This window comes from Typopeltis vanoorti, chromosome 17 (genome assembly GCF_054136105.1).
Source record: "Typopeltis vanoorti isolate ZY-2024b chromosome 17, IOZ_Tvanoo_1.0, whole genome shotgun sequence".
In the NCBI taxonomy this organism is placed as follows: domain Eukaryota; kingdom Metazoa; phylum Arthropoda; class Arachnida; order Uropygi; family Thelyphonidae; genus Typopeltis; species Typopeltis vanoorti.
In genome coordinates, this window is record NC_143565.1 from 109,331,399 (window position 1) to 109,347,170 (window position 15,772).

At 36.1% G+C, this 15,772-nt stretch overlaps 1 protein-coding gene and 1 non-coding gene across 2 annotated transcripts in view; one reads left to right on the top strand and one right to left on the bottom strand.

Annotated features, from left to right (window-relative positions):
• The window catches only part of Sras (Ras converting CAAX endopeptidase Sras), a 190,344-nt gene that overhangs the window by 9,706 nt on the left and 164,866 nt on the right, over positions 1 to 15,772 (top strand). The gene's annotated exons all lie outside the window — the stretch shown is intronic.
• Positions 7,028 to 7,100, bottom strand: TRNAF-GAA (transfer RNA phenylalanine (anticodon GAA)). The gene has a single exon. It is a non-coding gene; the product is annotated as a tRNA-Phe (tRNA).

Genomic DNA, 15,772 nt, shown 5'->3' on the forward strand with positions numbered 1-15,772 from the left:
AGCTTTGTTTTTCCAGGGTTTATATTTATCCCGTTTTCAGTTAACCAGTTAATAATAATAATAATAATAATAATTTGTATCTGGAAGCTTTAAGCGAAATGCTGGAAATGCTGCAGAAATGAATATTGAATAAAAGAAAAGTACACCATATGTTCCTGCACACTCACCTCACTTGTTATGTTTATTAAAAAAGTTTTAATAAAATATCTCAACTTAGCCACATAACAACTACGTACTAGTATTGTACTACAACAATAAATAATATAATAAAAAATCACATCGATGGGTCTGGGGTTTATGCATTTGCGATATATACTGAGCGCTGGACAAATTATGCAAAACTTACTTATCAAGTAAAAAATTGTACTTGTCAGACACGTTTACCCCCCCCCCCCCGCGACCCGATTTTTTTAAATAGTATGTCATAAGTCAAAAGAGCTCGATAAAATGATGGTATTTTGGTTGGAGAACATTGAATAAGAATTATTCGAAGTCAATAAATAAATAATAACAGTAATAACAATATTATTATTTTTTTTATTTTTCGAGAATGAAATATATTACATTAATATTTGTTACTAGAATAGCCCTTTACATGACGCATATTTCCAGAAAAGTACCAGTTATCAAATGCATATTATCGTTTTAAAAAATCAAATAAAATTGCATTGCAAGATATTATCATAAGATTCTCTAAGCTGAAACTGAAGCGTAGTTCTGTTCTCCTTTTGGAAGGATGCTGGAGAGGTGGCGAAATGCGCAAGCACATTTATAGTACCTACCACCAAAGTGTAGAACAGGGTTTCTCAATCTTTTTATACGACGGAACACTTCACAAATCTTGAAATGTTCACGGAACACCTTGGTTATTTCGTAATGTATTAATTAATAATTAATTGGCAATTTAGCTTATTTTATTTTAATTAATAAGTGTTAATTATTAATGACTGGAAGTTAATTATTAATTAATAATTAAACATTAATTAAACCATTATTGAATTAATTTGTGCTGATTTTCATTGACGTATCCCATTCTGATCACCAAAAATTTATAATATTAAAAGTACTTACGAGTGAATGCAGACTTTTTCTCCTCTGTGCTGGTTTTTTAGGTTAGGTAAATATAAATAAAATAAATGAGTAAATCTAAGCGTTAAGAAAAAACAATCATTTATTGTCAAATGTTAATTAGTAAAAAGAAAACACATAAAAATAGTAAAACGTATATTGCAAATTAAGTTCTTAATGACTCCGAAGTTTCAGGGTCTTTGAATTACAAATTCTTTTGATATCAGGCACAATATTAGAAAGTTGAATTCTCATATTTGGTGTAGCGTCGAATCTGTTCCTGGACTTTGATTTGGTTGCAGCATAATATGAAAATCCTGCCTCGCATAAGCATGTCGTTGTAAAAGGAAGTAAAACAAGAATAGCTAGTTTTGACACGCTTGTCCAGAAATCATTTATTGGCTGTTTCTTGTACAGTATTTTTGTTTTAAATCAGAGTCACTAATTAAGTCAATTAGATTTTCATAGTCACTTGCGCTGAAGCCTGCTGGCTTAGCTGTCACTGTAAATGGATTCAGAACCCAGGAATTGTCTTCACTGGATTTTGGAAAATATTGCAAAAGGGTTGATTGCAAGTCATGCATGTGTTCTAAAATTACGTTAGATACTTCTTCATTTACTTTAGAATTTATTTCAGTCAAAAATGCATGCAAGGTGGGAAAACAATCAAAATTAATCTGTTCAACTGTAGAAATCCAGAATTGCAACTTCCTATCAAAAGATGCAATTTTATCTCTTGTATTAAACATTGTAATATTCTTTCCTTGTAATGATAAGTTAATTTCATTGCACTTTGTAAAAATATCTGCCAGATATTTTTACAAAGTGCAATATCTTTATCAACCATGAAGAATTTCTTAATAATTCAATAAAATTGTCCTAAATTATGTGACATCAAGAAGACCATTAACTCACTACGAAGTTCAAAAAGCCTCAATAATGCTTTTCCTCTGGATAGTCATCTCACTTCAGTATGTAATAAAAGTGCATTATGTGCACTACCCATTTCATCGCACAAAATTTTAAATAATCTGGATTGAAGTGGTCGAGATTTTACATAGTCAATCATTTTTACGGCTTCATCCAAAATAGTTTTTAAATATGTAGGAATTCTTTTTGTTACTAGTGCTTGTCTATGCAAAACACAATGACTTTTGGTGGCTCTTGTAGCTACTTGCAGGATACGTGTTACAACTCCCTTCATCTTTCCTACCATTGCTTGAGCACCATCTGTACAAATATCAATACACTTCTCCCGACCGATTTCCTGTTTTGTAATATAATTATTAATACAGTTGAATATACCTTCTCCGGTATTTTTTTTCTTGTATATATTCGCACATGAGTAAATCTTCTTCAATACTTTTATCAAATATGTAACGAACAAACACTAGTAATACAGCGAGTCCTGCGACATCTGTAGATTCATCCATTTGCAATGAATATTCACTGAATTAGCTCTTTTTCTATGTCAGCAGAAAGATCTTTGATGCGGCGTGGAACAGTATTATTTGATAATTGTACTGCATCTATTATTTTAGGAACGTGCTCGTTTAACATGCATGATAAAATGTCTTTCACACATGGCTTAATGAGCGTCTCACCAATTGTATGAGCTTCACCATGAAGTGCAAGGCGGTAACTCACGCGAAAAGATGCCTCTGTTGCATTTTCAGTTGTAGCCATTTAAAGTTTAGATTTTTCTAGCGAGTCACGTCGTCTCTTAAAAAAATGTATATCTTTTCCTTTCTAATCTGTGTTTCGTTTCGAAGTGCCTTCGAAATTTAGTTGGAGCCAAAGAACTGTTTACTAGTATTTTATTACACAAAACATCAGAGCATGTGTATTGCCAATACACGTAAATCCATAATTTAAATAACTTTCATGGTACTTCAGTTTTGGTCTGTTCTTAGATGACTCTTGTTCTTTAATATTAGCGTTTGAAGAAACCACAGTTTGCAATTCCATATCTTCTCCAATCATACGAGTAGATGTGTAAGCAGAAGTACTTGTTCCTCCTTGTGTTAAAGTTCCTGTCTTTAAACAAGAATCCATGGGTATTTTTTCAATAATATTCCAATTCCAATATTTGTCAGATCTATAATAAAAACAAATAGAATTGTGTTGTAAAGGTAACTTTAGTATGAAAAACAATAAGATTATAAATAAGAAATGTCGAATAATATAAAAGTAAACGAATAATACAAAATAGTAAAAAAAGACTGCAACACACAAAAGTAAATATGAATTGTAACAATACTTGTAAGAAAAGTACTAAACCGTATCAAATAATGTAAAAGCAATTGTAATAAGAATGATTTGATAAAATGTTCAGTAACAAAAATTAAACAGTCCGAAATAAATCAGATATTAATTATAAAAGTAGTTAAAAGAGTAAGAAGAATTCTTTTTTTTTTAAAAGTCGCCTCGCCTCCCTATATACGGGAATAAAAAGGCGTTAGCTGATTTTTTTTTTCCGAGGACCCGGTCCCAAGAAATTTACTCGTAAATGCCTTTCCAATTTTTTTCAAAGTTCATACATTAACATAAGTATTAATAATTAATTATGGCATAATCATAAAGAGTATTAGTATACTTATGTATACAGTGTGGCATGTTGACTATCAATCTAGTTATCAATCACTGGACTAATAAAATGTTGTAGTATGTCGTAGTTTCTTCAGGCAAACATCATTAAATTAATTTGGCTGATTTTCATTGACATTTCCCATTCTGATCACCAAATATATTTATAATATTATTATAAGTACTTACGAGTGAATGCAGACTTTTTCTCCTGTGTGCTGGTAGTTTCCCCTCCTTTTGTACATCCTGGAGATCTTTGTAGGCTTGAGGTGGATGACTCACTGTTTCGTCACAAACACCCTCAATAAGAGATTTCTTAATACCAAAATTAAACAAAGTGCCTTGTCTCTTATTCATATTAATTTTAACTCTGTATTCCTATTACTTTTAAAAAAATCACTGCACTCCGGTTTCAGAACAAGCGCTTACACACTGCAATACGAACTTGCGAAGAAAGTAATCAGTATTAATAGATTTGAGAACCGGATACCGATTACCTTGATCTTCAATTTCAGTGGAAAAAATTTCTTTATACTTCCTTGCTGATTGGTCACTGATATTTGCAACGCAGATGTTATTTCGTTCAGTTTTGAGAACACGCCGCCCATTGCTGTCGGCTTGCAGACAATTTTTATGATCGGTCATAAACGGCGGTATTCTCTTTCCCGATTGCTGAACGATTTCGATGAGTGAAAATTAACAATAATTCATGAATATTTCCATGTTTAAAAATATGCTGCTTGGTCACTGACATTTGCAACACAGATGTCATTTCCTTCAGTTTTGAGAACGGAGGATATGACACTAATTGTTGTAATGGGCTTGCAGGCAATTTTAGTGACCCGTCGTAAACAGCGGTATTCCCTTTCCCAAATGTTGAAAGGTTTCGATGTGTGAAAATTAACGATACACAGATGTTATTAGGTGTTCTGGGTCTGAGCTTTTAGATATATTCACGAATATTATTCTCCTCAGAATATTTTTACTATAAAATATTTATTCATGAAAAATGTTTAGAAAACTAAAATGACAAATTTCAGAACTTCTCGCGGAACACAGTTTGAGAAACCCTGGTGTAGAACAACATAATAATTATCATCATTATTATTATTATGTGACATCTCCAAGGCGTCGAAGGACACACTACTACTCCACTACAGCTCACCGTCTTCCTTCAATTGTACAACACTGCTACCGTCACTGCTACACAGCGCTATCTACCACCCACCACCACTAGTTTACATTATTCGTAAATTGTGAAAAATAACAAATAATACCCAATTTGCCTATATGTATGAGGAGGAGATGAACAACCGGAGTTCCCGAAAATAACAACAATACACACACACACACACACACACACACACACACACACACACACACACACACACACACACACACACACACACACACACACACACACACACACACACACACACACACACACACACACACACACACACACACACACACACAAAAAAAAAACTGTTATATCCATATGCTATATGCATATAAGCGTTCCAAAAACACTACACTAATTCACCCGAAATATTGAAAATGATCAGGGGCGGCTGCAGCACACCCTCAGTTTTTCTCGATATATTAATATATTTATTAATTTATTTATATTTGCTTGGAATATTTAATTTTATCATCAACAATCCTATACAATTCTCTTATTTGGTATAAAAAATAATAAAAATCCATCTTGTAGCACTTAGAAGGGCGAAGGACGCTAGCAGCTTGTTTATAGTTCGCCCACCGATTAGAGATCCTTCGACATTTCTGCGCATCTCAGAAAAAGGAGAATCCATTCCGATAATAGGGTAATCAGTCCGTATTGTGGAATGAGCTGTTTATTATTACCGGTCGGAAAATTAACTTCTCTTTTATGATTAACTATGTTGCTTGTGTAACATTTGGAAAATTTTACCTATAAAGCACGTGATTTCGCGTGTTGGCGACCAATTCGGACGTTCTTCATTTCTTTCTCCCCTTCAGCACGAATCGACTATTCTTGGAAAGACGCGAAGCAGAGACCTACAAACGGTGGGCGAACTATACCACAGTGTCATATTGCCACGGGCATATGCACGTCAAAGTGAGATGCGAGCTATTAGCGTAATGCGGCACTGTCCGTCGCGCAGTTCCACTGTTGTTTATATACAGTTTGCGCCAGTAGTAGAATGTTCGTAATTTATGCTTATTGTGTTTACTCCGTCTCTTTAAATATTTGGACATTATAATTTAAAGACATAGCATTTGTTATAGTTTTTATTTTAGAACATTATTGGTTATTGATAATTATCACCTCAGAATTTTTAATTAATTTTGAATTATACTAAACTGTATGATTTTATCGATAATAAACAATGTTTTTTCATGTTTATTTTTTTTATTTTTTCTAAATTTTTACCATAATTTTGATATTTTATCCAAATACGTCTACACTGTACTTACAGTGTCTATGTATATTTCGAAAGTTGCAGCGCCCCCACGATTTCAAGCCATGAGCCGCCACTGTGAACAATCGTATGATACATAATGGATAGTAGGGATCATTATGAAGAATCAGACTTGCATGGGGGAAAAAAAAATTAAATAAATAGTCGGACTAATAAAATATGACAAAACAAGAAATATTAGATTTAGAATTTACAACAAATTTTGGATAAAGTTATGAACAGGGATCGCAACTGAAAAAAGTTAAAGGAACTATATATAACCTAATAGTATTTGCTTATACGTACCGGAAGAAAGTTAGTTGTTACGTTGTACATATCCAATTTCGGTTTTCTTCACGCGTTTTTTTCTTTTATATGAAATCTGGTTATTTTGTTTTCTCGTTGTAAATCTTTAGCGAGATTTATGACATCTAGAAAGCACTAATTGCCTCATCCCGCTGTCAGTTAGGGAAGAAACAGACACTCCAATATACCAGCTATATGTAGTCTTCGCTTCAATAATATATCGATTTGACGGTGTTGAACAAGAAAATGCTCCTAATATGAAGCATCATGCACTGTTTCGCGTGAATGAATTAAAATAAAACAGATGACAACTAATCATTACAGAAAGTTATACGACCGTATTGAAATATGTAGGTCAGAGACTAATATGTTAACGAACAAAACACATTGAATATTATATAATACATGCATAAAGCATTATTGGGGCGAAACCACACCCCTACAAATATTGGTTATTCATCTTTTCCTTTTCATCATGTAAATTAAAACGGCGGAAAAATTCAGTTCATTTTCATACTGAAATTTGGTTATAAATATTTTTGAGATAATTTCTAAATGAAACTTTTTCGGAAATAAACAAGAAAAATATAAATCTTCTAAGGTAGTCTGAATAAAAATATTACTGCCGAAACCCGGGATCGAACCAGGGACCTTTAGATCTTCAGTCTAACGCTCTCCCAACTGAGCTATTTCGGCACATGACAGTATAGTGTTTATCACTTACTATCAGGCCAACTCCATTGTATATTAAAAGAATTGGAAACTTGCCAATTTTTTAGAAACAAACCAACAACGTAGTGAGTGGAGTAGGCAGTTACCCTGGAAGCCACGCTAAGCAACAAGTGACATATTTTATTATTATTTCCCAATATGTACATGTTCTAACAGATAATGGAGGGTGGGGATGAAAATCAAAAACTCAAATCTTCTGGTTATCTTAATTCATGACAACTTGAGGGCTTTCTTATGTAAATTGAAGGCACGGATAACTGAACATATAGTTTGTTCACGTGTTTATAAAGGTCAATTATACAATGACACAGCGGCGCAACCAATAGAGCGAATCTTCCTTTCTTTGGGTGCGCCATCGTGTATAAGATTAAAAGACAAAAGAGATTTCCTACAGAAAAGGCGTATACGTATTTCGTTTGTGGAAAACAGACAATATATGATGTTAGAAATACACCTTAAGAAAGCTGTTTTCTCTGAGTTCCGAAGCGTAACAAAGAAAATTAAAGGCGCTATATGCAGTTCCGAACGGATACACTTCGTGCATTCATTGCGATTTTATATTTTCTATAGATATACGAGTCAGAGTTACCCAAGTAATAAATTGATGCTATTGCGAAAGACATTCTGGTTTGCTTCTATTTTAATAATTAATCATTTATTAACATTGTAACAACTTATTAATTATTATTTAATTAAAATTATAAGTTTTAATAAAACCAGTTTTATTAAGAATATGTTACTGATAACGGGGGGGGGATTTATAAACAGAAAAGAAATCTTTGTAAGGATGATGCGTATTTATTTATAAAATATAATATCAAGTTAACTTGTATTAGATGGGAGTGGATTAAGGGAATTCTCTAGTAAGAAACTGGAATCTTTAATAGACGTCAATGTTATCATGGATGCGAAGTGCATATTAAAATTGTAATGCCATTGATATTACATTGAAATATATGATGGATACGAAGCGCATGAAGATGCGTATTTGATCCATAACGGCCAATAAGTGGTTAAATCTTTGTGTAAGCATTTATTTTGAAATGAAACTATGTTTCAATAATTTCTTAATTCAATTTTATGTAAAACACAATAAGAAAATGATATTTCAAATCTGTGGAAATAACTTCATTTCATCCGTTCTCTGCTACTTTCATATTATACATAAAATTGTGGACTCCTTCCAGTGTCTTATAAAGCTTATTTGAAAGGCCTAAGTCAGCGGTGGATAGCCTGAGAATTATAATTGCGCTGTAGCATGGATGTAGCAGACAACTCTTATTGTCTGACTTGAGGCTAATGTCTTGCTTACCAGAGACTTTAAAAAAAAAAAAAAATGGGTTGGATTGGCTGGGTTGATAAAACATGTGTCGAAACTATTTCTGATATCTAATTTTCCTTTTTTTGGATTATAATAATTTTATATTTAGATGATCATTACAGTTTTTATATTAACACTATCCGCTTTTTCACTGCAAATTGTGGTACGTCCATGGGGAAAATCCCAAAAAAGGAGAGAGAGAGAGAGAGAGAGAGAGAAGGGAAAAATTTGCAATGACTTAAATGACATGACATTATAAATGCGGATTAATTCTATTTGGATTAATACTACAACAACGGTACTTTAAAAATAACGCTTATTATTATTATTAATATGTTAGAATTTCTATTAAAATATCAATGTTCTAAAAATTGCTTCATGAATGAAGCACATTAGCAACTGACTGAAGTTTAGCTAAAGCCTCTGCAAACGATGAACTCGTGAACGGAGAAGATCACTAGTTATCTTATAAGATGATGATTTATGGTTTTAATGATGCAAATGACAGAAGGTCATAATGCGCCATATCAAAGGTTTTAGCGGTGCACAAGGTAAGACAATCATATGCATCCTTGTATGCAATACAAGATCTAGCAGAATTTTTTTTTTGTTTGTTTGTTTTTATCGCGATAAAAACACGAACTGACGATAATGTAGTGTGTTAGAGTAATTTCCGCTCTATCCGTCAGTACCAGTTTCTCGCCGATAGGATAAACACCTATCGAGTTATTGTGTTTTTAGCAAGAGTATGTTTAGTGAGCACGTCACAAAAATGGAGGTGCAAAATCTCGAACAACGATTAAATTTTCTGTTAAACTGAATGATATTGATAACAAAACGTTCGATAAAATTAAGCGGGCGAATGCTAATGATTATCCTAATAAAAATTCCCCAGGACCGAAGGCAGCACTCATGAGCAAGCCTAAAGCAAAAACTATGATTGTCATTTTTATCGATAGGCATGACATGTTCCACCGAGAATTGTTACCTCCTGGAGCGACTGTCAGTCAAATTTACTACAAAGAAATCCTTGAAAGAAATCCAACATTGGAATGCCACAAAATGCATTCCAATGTTGGAAGAGCAACTTGCCCGAGTTGCCTCCCTGTGCCTTTTTTTTTATTTTCCCCAAGCTCAAAAACAAGATGAAACTTACCCATTTTGAAACTGTAAAAAAAAGATCTAAAGAGCCGTGACAAGGGCATTAACGAGCTAACAGAAGAGGATTTCAAATCTTATTATACCGCATGGAAGGAACATAGGAACCGCTGCCTTTAGTGCTTGGGAATTACTTTAAAGGTGACCACAATGTGTAAGATGATTCCTTGAATATAATTTTACATGGATCCTGTCTAAATACTTTTCTGCTATATACATCAGAGGCAAATATTCCGGGCGTGTTGGGTTTGTGGTGCTCATCCACGAAATATCAACCGATTTTATATTTTTGTATTCATTTCCGTTAAAGATTCCCCTAATTGTTCCCTGACTTTGCGTGATTCCTAAAATTAAACACAATATGCTTCGTTGCCCTCTTCATGTGGGCAATGAAACATTAGTGCTTCATGGCAGCATTACAGAAGATCCAAATAAACTCAACAGATAGCAGTCAATAGAACAACCCGTATTTTTGTATTCATTTCCGTTAAAGATTCCCCTAATTGTTCCCTGACTTTGCGTGATTCCTAAAATTAAACACAATATGCTTCGTTGCCCTCTTCATGTGGGCAATGAAACATTAGTGCTTCATGGCAGCATTACAGAAGATCCAAATAAACTCAACAGATAGCAGTCAATAGAACAACCCAATCACCCTAGAGGAACTGAAAACTGCATGCACACACTTGCCAAAGAATAAATCTTCCTGCCTTGATGGTCTCACAACAGAGTTTTTCCAAGTGTTCTGGAATCAACTCGGACCACTTTTCCTTAAAACACTGCAAGAAGCCTACCTAAATGGGCTCCCAGAATCCGTCACGAACTCAGTTCCACGATTGATACCAAAAAGGGACACCACACAAATATCCGAAACTGGCGTCCGATCTCACTAATCAGGACAGATTGCAAAATCATTTCCAAAGTTATTGGAACCCGACTAAAGCCAACACTGCCTGAAGTTATTGGCCGACATCAACATTATTCTGTTCCTGGAAGATCAATACATGATAACCTCCATTTAATAAGAGATCTCATCCACATCGCAAACAGCCAAAATGAAAACCTAGCATTCCTCAGCCTTGATCAGGAGAAGGCTTTCGACAGGGTTGAGCACGAGTGCCTTTAAGAAGTCCTAAAGGAATTCGGCTATGGCTCCCTCATCATTCAAACACTGCTATTGCTATACGGAGATGGGCTCTTCTGTTTAAAAATTAACAACAGGCTCACTCGCACTTTGTCATACTCTCGAGGGAACAAGCAAGGATGTGTTCTCTCTGGACAATTATACACACTGGCATAGAACCCTTCTTAAAAAGAGTACACGACACCATCATCTCCAAATGAACCAGCATGATAGAGTCACATCAAAAAATAACCCTATCAGCATATGCTGTTGACGTCACAGTAATAATCCGTAATGACGAAGAAATGACACTAACCAATGAAGCACACAGACTATATACACAAGCCTCAGGGGCCAAATTAAACTGCAAAAACCACTGGTTTGTGGTCAGGCAGATGGAAGGCCAGAACTGATTCTCCGATCGAATATACCTCAAATGAAGGACAAACATAGGTGTATACCTTAGCAACACCAAAATATATGCACTGAACTGAACACAGCTACATAACCGATTTCAACAAGTGCTAGGAAAATGGAACAGCATTCATTTAATGTCTTAACAAAAAAAAAAAAAAAAATCAGCTAATGCCTATGTTGTTCCCGTATAGGAAGTAGGTGGGGCCGTTTACCCTATCTAACTTTTGGAGACTGAGTGGGCAGTTCAATCTCCACTGGTAGCCAATCAGAGAGTTAGCTGGCCCAAGGCTATCACTGATTCATCGGTACGCAGTGAAGAAAGCGGCAAGCTAGTGCCGCCATCTCGTGGTCTCTAACCCTAACACAATATTTTTAATGTCTGAAAATAGTGTGGGTTCTACGGTCGATTTTCTTGAGTTTACGGGACGAAAAACCCGAGTTTCCTTGAGAAAAAACCCGCTAGCCCGTGCCAGAGATCGACTAACTCGGGAATCGGCCCAAAAAAGGCTTAGAAAAACTTCCTCTAGTCGGCGACTAGATTTGAACCACCAAATCCTTAAATCCTTTCTTCATGCGGTCAAGCGCTGTAGAGTGCAAACGCCACTTCTACTGAGCTACACAGGCTCTCAACGTCTTAATTTAGAGAAAGAATCCTAATAATTAACCAGATGGCTGCGAGTGTGCTATGGCATACTCTTAAAGTACTAACATCCCCTGAAGACTTTCTCCATCATTTTCAAAAGGCAATGAAACGTTTCCTCTGGAACAATACTAACTGGACAACATACTATGAACTCTGCAAACCACTTAGTAAGGGGGGTCAAGGCCTGATTTCCCTTGAAAACATGATTGCATCCTTCAGGTTAATCCTTCTCCTAAAGACACTTCAGTCCAATCATGCTTACGTAACCTGTTCTGGATTGCCGATGACAATACACTTCAACTGAAAAATAACTAAAAGTGATACTGAACTGTAATATTGATTCTTACTTAAAAGACAAATCATGTCTACCACAAATGTGTCTTTTTTCCTAATTTCTATTGTATATTTAAAAAGAAAATCCTTTTCTCTCTGTAATATACATTTTTATAATATGCAAATAGAGAGAGGACTGGAAAGTATTGTTAAAGGTAGCGAAAGAAAAGAGTGACAGAGTTAGAATGGTGAGTCTGTTGCCACGGTATGACAGAGAGGAGTTTAAAAAGGAGGGCCATAATCGCAAATGATATAATGCGCAGGTTATGCAGACGGTGTGGTGTGGAATTCGTGGACGTGTGGAATGAGTTTGATGGGCGAAAGGACTTATAAGATGGATGGCCTGCATTTGAATGGACTTGGTGTGCGAAGACTGGAAAAAGTGTTGCTGGATGAAGTGAAAATGGATGTGCAGAACCAGGGAAACTAGAACTACCAAGGAGGGGAGGGGGAGTGGATATGCAGACATCAGTGAGACAGTTGAGTGCAAAAATGTATATAATGTACCTGAGCCAGCACTAAGGACAAAAAATGGGAATGGGACATTTAGAATAACGCATCAAGTAGGGGTGGGACAAAGGGATCACTGCATTTCATGTATACTAATGCCAGGAGTATTAGGAACAAGAAGGAAGAATTTTTGGCCTTGATTAGCTCTTCCTGGCCACAGGTTATTGGCATTAGTGAAACATGGCTGACGAAAGATGATATAGTTAGTGGGATAGAATGTGTAGGTTATAGTGTGTTTAAGAGGGACAGAGAGAATAAAATGGGGGGAGGGGTGTTTCACTATCCTGCAATACAACTTCAATTCTTCAAGGAGAATTGAAGTTGTATTGCAGGATAGTGAAAGGAGCTCATTTTAGGCTATTTGGTGTGAGATTGAGACTGGCAGAATAAAATATACAGTTGGGTGCTGCTATAGACCAGGTGATGGAATAGATGGTGGAGATAGTATGCATAAACAAATTGATGAAATGAGTGGAAGGAGGGTAATTATTATGGAGGATTTTAACTATGGTAACATTGATTGGAAGGAGGAGAGGACACATGTGAGGAAGGAAATGGATTTTATTCAATTATTAAGGGAAAACTATCTGAGACAGCATGTAATTGAAAATACTAGAAGTGTGAGAGTGTTTGACCTGGTAATAGCATCTCACAATTTGACTGTAATGAATATGACCATGTTGCCACCTATTGGTGAGAGTGATCATAAGGTCTTGACATGGGAGGTGGCTAAAAGTGTGGAATTTTTGATTAAGACAGGGTATATGTGGAATTACCATGCTAGCATGTATGACAAGCTTAGGAGATTGCTTGGATCAGTGCCATGGCATGTACAACTGCAAGAGCTGGACGTCGATAGAGCATAGAAAGTGGTCAAGGAGCATTTACAGGAGATTATGGCTGATTGTATACCTATGGTCCGAATAGTAAAACAAGTAGGGGTTAAATGGATGAATAACACCATTAAGCTTGAACTGCAAAAAATGTAACAACTGTGGAAGGAATTTAAAGAATGGTGTGACTTGCAGGCACACGAACGGTATAAAGTGCAGGCCAGAAGGGTAACGAGTGTGGTAAAAACAGCAAAATCCGATTATGAAAGGAAACTAGATATGCAAGCAAAAGAGAATCCCAAACAGTTCTTTCAATATGCTGCAAGCAAGAAAAAAACTGTACATGGCAAAATGATTTTAAGGAATGACGATGGTAAGGAGGTCACTGAACCACTCGATATAGTGGAGTTACTGAGCGCGCACTTTGCAAAAGTATATCATCCAGGTGGTGACATTGAAAAAATGAAGGAACCATTAGTTTATAAGGGAATTGTGATGAATGAAGTGGAGGTGAATAGTCTATTACAGAACCTTAATGTGAATACATCTGTGGGATTGGATGGTATACCGGCATGGGTCTTGCGTGAAGCGGCTAAGGAATTATCAGAGCCCTTGACCATGTTGTTTAATCTGAGTCTCGGGTCTGGTTTAGTCCCAAATGCGTGGAAAGAGGGGAAAATAGTTTCACTGCATAAAGGAGGATCCAAGACTATGGTTTGCAAATTACCGACCGATCAGCATATCAGGAGTTATTGTCAAGGTCTTGGAGAAAGTAGTCCAGAGAAAAATACAGGAATGGATTGATGAAAATGAGATACTGTACAAGGAACAGCGTGGCTTTGTAAAGGGGATCATGCCTGAGTAACTTGCTCAAGTTTTATAACATGGTGATGGCTGAACTGGATAAGGGAAATGGGTTTACAGTGATACTGCTGGACCTGGCAAAGGCATTTGAGAGGATACCACATGGAATTCTAATCCGTGAACTACAACATATGGGAATGGATATAGGGTTGGTGAGATGGATAGGTGGGTGGTTGATGGAGAGATATCAAAGAGTGGTTTATTCAGGAGTGGAGTCCAAAAGACGGCCTGTGACTAGTGGGGTGCCGCAGGGTTCTGTTCTTGGACCACTGCTGTTTAATCTGTTCATTAACGATATAGGGAAGGATCTAAGTGGACCAGTTCATTTGTTCGCTGATGATGCAAAGTTGGGGAGGGCGATAGTGAATGCAGAAGATGTCAAAGTCTTGCAGGATTACTTAGATAGATTGGAGTTCTGGGCTAAGGAGAATGGATGTCAATTTAATGTGACAAAATGTAAGGTTATGCATTTTGGGGTGAAAAGATTAGTAGCAGTATACCACATGGGTGGAACTGTACTCCAAGAGATTGATGAGGCCAGGGACTTGGGAGTGTTGATGGATAGTGAGATGAAGTTTAGGGGGGCACATTGCGAAAGTAGCTAAATCAGCTCATCAACTCACTTGGTTGTTGAAAAATATCTTGATGAGCAGAGACAAGCAAGTTATTGTACCTCTGTACCGAGCCTTGATAAGACCTCATCTTGACTACTGTGCCCAGATTTGGTCACCTCAGTTCCTTCTCGATGGGGAGGAGGTGGAGAGGATCCAGAGGCGAGTGACTAAGATGATAGCAGGTCTATGGAATGAACCATATGAGAACAGGTTGAAGATTTGTGGGTTGCAGAAACTGGTTGATAGGCGGAAAAGGGGAGATATGATTGAGACATTCAAATTGCTAAAAGGATTCTATAGGATTAATTCAGAGGATATTTTTGAGATCAGGACTGGTGATGGGAGAACTAGGGGACACCTATGGAAGCTGGGCAAGAGTGTGGTTAGCAGTGGTGTTAGAGCTGGGTTCTTTACTTTTAGAGTGGTAAATGAGTGGAATAAGCTTCCAGATTCTGTTGTGGGTGTTATGACAGTGAGCTAGTTCAAGGCAAGGCATGGTAGATACTGTGAGAATTTCGCATAGTTGTGTGGACATGATGTTTAGAGCCTCCCTCGATGAGTCTAAGGACTCCTGGAGTTGCCCGAAATAATAATAATAATAATAATAATAATAATAAAAATAGTCATTTTTTGTTGTCTGTCTTCCAATGTATATTTTATCAAGTTTAATTTAAAAAAAAAAACTATCTCAACAGATGCAAGCTGCTATTATAAAAGCCTATCCAGATATCGCTACATCTCGGGGAATCTGTATTCCTTCTAGAAACTGCTCGGAGCCGATATTTCATCTTGTATCATCTGAAGCCTCACTTCCAATACT